Source organism: Littorina saxatilis, unplaced genomic scaffold (assembly GCF_037325665.1).
Source record: "Littorina saxatilis isolate snail1 unplaced genomic scaffold, US_GU_Lsax_2.0 scaffold_74, whole genome shotgun sequence".
NCBI classification, from domain to species: domain Eukaryota; kingdom Metazoa; phylum Mollusca; class Gastropoda; order Littorinimorpha; family Littorinidae; genus Littorina; species Littorina saxatilis.
In genome coordinates this window covers 73,966-82,867 of record NW_027128233.1, presented here as the reverse complement: position 1 = coordinate 82,867, position 8,902 = coordinate 73,966, and positions in this window count along the sequence as shown.

Sequence of the window (8,902 nt, the reverse complement as noted above, 5' to 3'; positions counted from 1 at the left end):
TTAAAAGTTCACTTGTGATGAATTTTAAAATCTACTATAGTGTGTCGTTTTAGTTGCCCTGCCAGTACTCGGCAGCAAATATACGTTTTTACGAGTTAACTAAAATTGTCTCTTGATAGATATAATGTAGCTGTCTACAGTATGCTTCAGCATCATGGAAATGTTCGTGTCCTATCTCCTCTTAGCGAGCACTTTGACGTTGAATGGCAACGCACGCATTCTTGCGCCTCAGTGCCTTTGTGGAGTTTCCTTACTCCCCGCGCCCGATGATTCTTTGGTCGTATTTCTTCCAAGTGTTTTATGTAATGAAGGTAATGTAACTGTGCATGTTGTTCATCAAAGTGACCATTTAGCTGCTCCTCTGCTGAAGACCGACACTGCCCTGGCCACACGGTCGTGCTGCCAAAGCACGCGAACTGTCTTCAGACAACCAAGTCAGATGATCGAATCGAGGCATTCATGTGTTCTTATTCCCAAGTTAACCATCATCTGTAGCAGCTATTTAGACTCGGGTTACAGATCAATAGCCTGGATGGAGATCAGCTTGTTAACCATAGCTGTTTATAAGAATATTTGAGCTGGGTGGTCCGTGTATGGAGACTATGCCACTGAGACTGGTCTATTAGGGCTATGGCCGCTTAGTCAAAGCACTAACCGTTCTCGCTCGACCCTCGGTCGGACACTAACAACGATGGTGTCTTGCATCTTAGGACATGAAATGAATAAGCCCTACACTACTTGAATTGCTGATATCCTTGTTCCCACTTTTAAGATGTTGTTCTGGACAGCTCAGCAGTTGCAATTCTAACGAATATTGCACTTGTTTCTGTCCGCCCAGAAGCTATTCAGCTGGTAACTTAATTATGCAAGGCAGACCTCATCCGTTAATTGAAATGGCTAATGCATATTAAGACTAATGACACAGGCAGCTCAGTCTTCATATGTGTTTAATCATATCTTGTAAATGTGCTCCGCACACCTTTTCTTGCTTACATTAAGTTACAACATTGACCCACTGACCTTTATCTATCACTCATTTATTATAACACGAAGGTTTGTATACTAATATTTATGGATCTTTTAGTTAGCTGAGACTCAGATGTTTCAAATGATATACAATGCGATGTCAGTTATATCCTCTGCTGGCCATTAACATGGCTCAAACAACCTTGACTTTAGGTATAATGACGTCAATCAGTCCACAGAAAAGCTTTAGTGTCCATATATGCTGGCGAAGAAAAGAGCTTTCCGCGCATTTTTTTTCGAAAATGTGACTCCATAGCGTAATCGTATACAATATGTCAGATTCATTATTCATCTAAATTCTCAAACACAATAAAACACGATTTTGGTCAAATTTGTACCCCCGTGTCAGGCCTTTAACGCAGAAACCTTGATTTTGTGAACATGAATACGTTTTTTTTGAGGAATTAAGTTATAAGACAGTTGATGACGTCGGTATACATGCGTTGACGTCTGGAAGGTTGTATTCGAAATGCTTTGGATAATGTTAGAACAGCACAATGGAATGGCTGGTCATGTGAAGAAAAGGGGCAACAGTTAGCCATGAATCGAAAACAACAGCACCAGGTGCTATATGCAAGATCTAAGTCATGATAAAAAGGAATACTGTAATACTTTGAAATGTGTTCTTGTAAAGGCATTCTTATCGGTACTGAAGACAAATCTTTGTGTCAAAGAATACAGAATCAGGGAAGATTGAAAGGAGCCACGGTTCTAGAGACCGGCACGGTTGGCCTAGTGGTAAGGCGTCCGCCCCGTGATCGGGAGGTCGTGAGTTCGAACCCCGGCCGGGTCATACCTAAGACTTTAAAATTGGCAATCTAGTGGCTGCTCCGCCTGGCGTCTGGCATTATGGGGTTAGTGCTAGGACTGGTTGGTCCGGTGTCAGAATAATGTGACTGGGTGAGACATGAAGCCTGTGCTGCGACTTATGTCTTGTGTGTGGCGCACGTCCTATGTCAAAGCAGCACCGCCCTGATATGGCCCTTCGTGGTCGGCTGGGCGTTAAGCAAACAAACAAACAAACAAACGGTTCTAGCGTGGGTAAACACTCAGATCTCTCGCTTTCAAAGTCTTTCACTGATTGTGTTAAGTCTTACCTTTACTCCTGCATTCAAACACACAATCCTGGAAAGAAATATGGGAACCTTTCCGTGGAGTCAGCTCCTTGTAGTCATCTTGGTTATCTGAATGCAGAAAGGGCACACAAATACAATTATTTAACTAACCGATTTCCAAACCAGTATTGGATGGCAGGTAGGATTCCTGCTAGAGCAACTCAAATCTAAGCTAATATTAAACTGTTCAATTTAAGAGACGTGTATGGCTTGATTTTAGAGTCTACATTACAGTGTTGTTCCTTTGCCCTGTGTAACTGTGTTTGATGCCTAGAGCTTTGTTGTCTCCCTTTACCACTGCCTCTATACTAACCAAGTAATTGTATGGCTATTAATTGTATGAGCATTCTAATTGCACTGAAATTATGAATTTCAATAGCATATATATTGTTTTATGAGTATCTCAAGTATAGTATGTCGATGAAATATACCTTTGCTTTGCTTTATTTGCACACTTCTTGCAGCAGAAATAGGTGATGGGAAAGTTATAATTGTGCTGTATTGTGTCATTAATATAACTGTCACATTAATGACAAAACACAACATTTGTAAGGGGTTTACCGGTAATCTATTGCCTGACAGATCCCTGCAAGCATAGTACAAGTATATATCCATAATTCTTCCAGCATCAGTAGTATCAGTTTATAAACGGTAGTTTGCTAATGTTGTGCTATCAATGGTAATAGCACAATTATTGAATTTAATCCGGTAATGATTTTTTAAAAAGTGAAAACTAGTGTTTGAGTGGTCTGAAACTGGCCAACTTCTGGCAGACATTACTGGGCTGGTTCTGGAAAGAGTATTACAAAACTCGCCCTACCTTGAAAATTGTCGATGTGTCGTTTTTAGCAAGTAACAAGGCACATTAATGTCAAGTGAATGGGTTAGAACTGGCCAGGTGTTTGCAAGCAAGAAATGGGCCAGTTCCGGCAAATTATGATTGCCCAGTACTAGCTGCAAAACTGGCCTATCCAAATGTCAATATGCAAACGTGTACGATGCCAGAACGGGGCCAGCACAGGGGCAATGTTGGCAATAGTTCTGGCATCTGACATTACCATAACAAACTGGTCCAGTTATTGTATGTTTTTAGGGTTGGTGTTGTGATTGAGAATAGCGTCAAGGTCGAGTCACACGTTAAGTTTGAGCAACACATGCAAAACTCACATGCTTTGAGACCTTTGATTGCTTTGTTCAGAGCCTTCTCGTTAACAGCCTTTTCTGTAAAGAGAAGAGGAAACATGCACGAATATAATGAATATCATGAGTCACTGATTATACCCAGGTGAGTCAAACATGATGATTTATCCCACCTGCGGAGCCCATTCAACTTGATAGACCCTCACTTGTTATACAGCTTAAGTAAAGGTGCGACATTCCTCTTCAGTAATTTTTTTGATCAACACTATAAAACAAAATGTTGCCTTTTTAAATGCAGATTATGCAAACCAATACAAACAATATTGTTTTACGTGTTGATAATATATTGAAAGCATGTTCAGATAGATTTCATATCATATATCAAGCCATCTACCTCCCATGACTAAAAAGTTTCATGTATACAAAACTGTAATATTCAAAAGAAAAACACCTGCAATGGAACATGATAACAACTTGACAAAAGAATCAAGACTTCAGGATATTGCATAATATTTATCCAACAAAAATCCCTTTGTGTAAAAAGGGCATTAGTGTAAACAACACATGCTAACTCTTTCAACATGAAATACATTATGTGTAACTTTCTTTTATTTCAGTTATATGTAAACATCATATGTTTGGGGCTGGGATGTAGCTCAGTCGTTAGCACGCTGGTTTTATAACCAGGTCGTCGCTTTTGGCGTGCGTTCGAATCGCAGGTTTGGCGAGAGATTCATTTCTCACTCAACTTTGTGCAGATTATCTTCGGAATTCGATCTCCCCCTTGTGCACACATGCGCTCAGAGTGAAAGTCTCAGGGCTTGGAAAACACAAAGACACGCATATGCATATCTGTGGTCTCTCATCACCAAAATCGCATCTCGATACTTAGACGAGTCATGCCCAAAGCTTAATGCTTGTCATGTCGAGAGTGAGAGTGTGTACGTGTGTGTGCGTATAATTATGTGTGTGTGTGTGTGTGTGTGTGTGTGTGTGTGTGTGTGTGTGTGTGTGTGTGTGTGTGTGTGTGTGTGTGTGTGTAAGAGGGAGATTGCCAATTTGTCATTCGCTGGTAGTATACAGTGCCTTGGCTGGTTGACGTCTGTGCGAAGGGCATTGCCAGGGATGACCAAATCGACCGCCCGATTGCCAGTAAAAAATTCGCCGGGCTAGTAGAAACCGCCTGTCAATTCGCCCGGCAGGCCAGGGAACATTCATGCAACACTTCTGTACAACAGGGTGACCCAAAAAAAAGAGTACCCAAACAAAACGTCATGAACGTCATAAATTGAAAAAAAATAAAGCAATCTTCATAAAATGTATTTACACACACAAGTAGCCTCTGCATGATTTGCACAGAAAATGCTCCAAATGTTAGCGTTCTAGCGTGTCTTTCAGGAAAGTTCTGCTCATATGCGGCGAGTTCAAGTTTGTTTGGGTACTCTTTTTTTGGGGTCACCCTGTATCTAATTTCAAAGCGGTATACACACTGCAGATGCAGCAACTGTGGTAGGTACTGGGCCAACGAGATTTCTGGCGGGCTAATGATTTTCTTGAAGTTATTCGCCCGGCTGGCCTTCCCTGATTGCACTTCTCCTGAATCTTTAATTGGGAATAGAGTACATATGCTTTTCTCATTGGGATCTTTTTATTGCTAATGAATTGTCTTGACGAGGAGTTGTAAAATTGTGAATTGTGGTGTTGGAAAGACATAATATGAGTCCTCCCTTTTATCTGGCCAAATTACTGGAACCATGCATGAATTGGTACATGTGGATTGTAGCACGTGAGAATATGAAAGTTGTGAAAGAAGAGGGAGTTAGGGGGGTGTGGAGTGAATGCTTTGATGGTCGTCAGTGGAGAGAGGTGCTTAAAGTTCTACTAACCTGTTTCCAGGAGGATTTCCTTCATCGGCCAATTGGTTGGAAATGGGTACTTGGGCTGCCCTGCTGCAGTTTTATCATCAGTAGACTGTAACTTATCAACAGTATGTCTACCTAGAGATCCCCCTCCGTCGTTGTTCGCTTCGGAAACATCTGATGCTGTATTAGCCTTGATGGTTGAACTTTGATCTGTTAAATATACAATGGTTTTGTTTGAACGACGCTGTTTAACAAGATCGTCCTTTTCAAACATAAGCTTGGCAAAACAATATTTGCGACCCAGTTAAAGCATTAATTCCCCTGTCACCACATTCAAACTGTGATTGCCATTTAAGGCCATCCGTTTGACTATTAATTTTGGGTCACCTTTCAAATCAAAGATTTCTTGAGTAGTAATCACGTGGCCGCCCCTAAAATGAGGGTACCCCAGAAATCGATCACACACAGTCAAAAGGTATCAATGAAAAATCGGCTCTAACATACAATTTGTTAAAATAGTAAAAGAAATTAAATGCCCCAAATATCGTGCTTTGCAAAAGTCAAACTTCTTACTGTTCGCTTAAAGCCATGTTGTGTCTTTTGGTGATCCTTTGTTGATATTGTTCTGTTTGTTACATTTCGTTGTGACTACATGTTTTAACATATGGCTATCAAGACGGGGGTCTTGGTGTTGGTGTTGGTGGTGGCGTGTGTGTGTGAGTGTGTGTGTTAGTGTGCCTGTGTGTGCTAGTGTGTGTGTGTGTGTGTGTGTGTGTGTGTGTGTGTGTGTGTGCGATGGAGTGCATGTGTGTGTGTGTGTGTACGCGCGCGCGCGCGTGTGTGCATATATGTGTGTGTGTGTGTGTGTGTGTGTAACAGAGTGCATATGTGTGTGTGTGTGTGTGGTTGTGTTTGTGTTTGTGTTAGTGTTAGTGTGTGTGTGTGTGTGTATGTGTGTGTGTGTGTGTGTGTGTGTGTGTGTGTGTGTGTGTGTGTGTGTTAGTGTGTGTGTGACAAATCTTCATAAACCGTACATACGTATTCTTTCAGATGATATCTCAACATCTTTTGTTTTCTTTTCTGTCAATAATTGTCTTTGGTAACATCATATCCGGCTGTTAGTAAAAGTTGACACTGTCATGCTCTCATTTTTTTTAAAAATCAAATTGATAAAACATTTGGTCCAGTACGTAACCCTCGATAAAGTCCGGACTATTGGATTGCATTTCAGATTGGAGATTTAACGTGAGCATGCTTATTAAAAATCAAAAATTTCTCATTGAAACTAAAACTTCAGTAATCAATCCAAAATGATTCCATCACATTCTTGATCGTTGTCTTGAAACTGAAAACATAACATATATCTTATTTTTGAATTAAAAACAAAAAACAATTAAAAAATCTAAAGAAAAACGTGCCTTCCCGTTATACTTCAGTTTTGGACCGTCTTATAAACACACATATACACATACCCTGTACTTCTGGTTTTTCCTCTGGTGGTTTGCTGCAACAGGGTACACACATACACTTTGATATTAACAAATAAACAACAATACACATGAATACTACTACTTCTCATGCTTCTGCATGACGTACTACTATTTCTAAAAATAATACTTCTACCACCACCACTATTGCTCCGGTTTTTGCAAGATGGGTGGGACACACACCCCATAACACCCAGTATGGGTGACGAAATGCATGGTTGGTTGGTTAGTTATTAAGGCTGGAGTTCACACCTGAGGCCATATTTCAAAGTGGTTTGGCAGTTTTAAAGGTTTGTTTTTATGTTAGTTCAGTGTTTTGTTTATCAGGAAAAAACAAAATGAATAGAGCTTGTGGCGTAAAATTTTGAGATAGCGACTGAAGTTTGAGCATAGGTATGAGATTTTTTCACGCAAACCCTACTGAAGAAATTGTGATATTGTATTGTGAATATGTTAACAAAAAAACAATCGGATGATCAGAAACTGAAGAAGAGAAATAGGGAAGCAAAGTAGAACATCAAACATAGTGATTTTACAGGTGAATTTGGAAAAAAACCCTTATGTATCCATTTTTGAAGCCCAATTTGAAGCATGGAACACAGTCAAACATAAATTAAAAGTGTTAAAGTGGTTACAGTGTTCAGAAATAGTGTTAAATAACAAGTTGAGCTATCCCTCTTCACAAATTTTAAGAGAAATACACCTCTTGTCGCGCAAAATTTTGAACTGTGATGCTTTTACTACCCCCACCCCCTACTCATTTTTCAGAAAAGAGTGCATATTATCTTCCAAATAGACAAGCAAGGTAGTCAGATGATCAAAACTTCAGAACAAAAATAGGGAAGCAAAATAGAACATGCAACATAGTCATTTAACTGGTGAATTCAGAAAAAAAAACTTTTTTACTCATTTTATTAGCTGAATTTAAAGCTTGGAAGACAGAAATAAATAAATTAAAAGTGCAAAACTGGTTTGTTTGTTTGTTTGTTTGTTTATTTATTTGTTGCTTAACGTCCAGCCGACTACGCAGAGCCATATCAGGACGAGGAAGGGGGGGATGAAGGGGGCCACTTGTCAAGCGATTCCTGTTTACAAATGCACTAACCCATTACTTGTGTCCCAGCAGGCTTTAGTAAAACTAAATTAATACCTACTGGAAGATTACCAGTTTCCAGTATGTTAAAATAGGCTTAACCTATCTACTGCTGGACTTACATTTAACCTTTGCCGTGCTTCCTGGGTTCACCTGTACCCAGAGACACACTAAAATCATTGTAACTCTGGAACCATTAAAGGTATCGTTTTGAAATTTTAAGTATCTCTCACACACCTAATTTGCTCTCTGTCTGCAAATTTTTAGTGTGTACATGACAAAACATCAGAATTAATTGATTATGATAATTTACATAAACACTACCGATGGCGCGGGTTCACACATACCCATACTTTTAAAGAGTAGTAGTGATTGTAACTATCCCTCTGCCGACGGCGCGGGTTCTGCTACACCCATAATTACCAAAGCGGCGGAACAGTGTCTGTCTGCCTGTTTGTCTCCAAGAGACTGTTTGTCTCCAAGAGACTGTCTGTCTCTCTGTTTGTCTGTCCGTATCTCTCTGTCTGTATGTCTGTTGTCAGTTGCTCTGTCTGTCTGTCTGTCTGTCTATCCGTCTATCTGACTGTCTATCTGACTGTCTGTCTCTCTCTCTCTGTCTGTCTCTCTCTCTGTCTGTCTCTCTCTCTGTCTCTCTCTCTCTGTCTCTCTCTCTTAGTCTCTCTCTCTGTCTCTCTCTCTTAGTCTCTCTCTCTGTCTCTCTTTCTTAGTCTCTCTCTCTCTCTTTCTTAGTCTCTCTCTCTCTCTTTCTTAGTCTCTCTCTCTCTTAGTCTCTCTCTCTCTTTCTTAGTCTCTCGCTCTCTCTCTTTCTTAGTCTCTCTCTCTCTTTCTTAGTCTCTCTCTCTCTCTTTTTTAGTCTCTCTCTCTCTCTTTCTTAGTCTCTCTCTCTCTCTTAGTCTCTCTCTCTCTCTTTCTTAGTCTCTCTCTCTCTCTTAGTCTCTCTCTCTTTCTTAGTCTCTCTTTCTCTCTCTCTTTCTTAGTCTCTCTCTCTCTCTCTTTCTTAGTCTCTCTCTCTTTCTTAGTCTCTCTCTCTTTCTTAGTCTCTCTTAATCTTTCTTAGTCTCTCTCTCTCTTTCTTAGTCTCTCTCTCTCTCTCTAGCTCTTTCTTAGTCTCTCTCTCTCTCTTTCTTAGTCTCTCTCTCTCTTTCTTAGTCTCTCTCT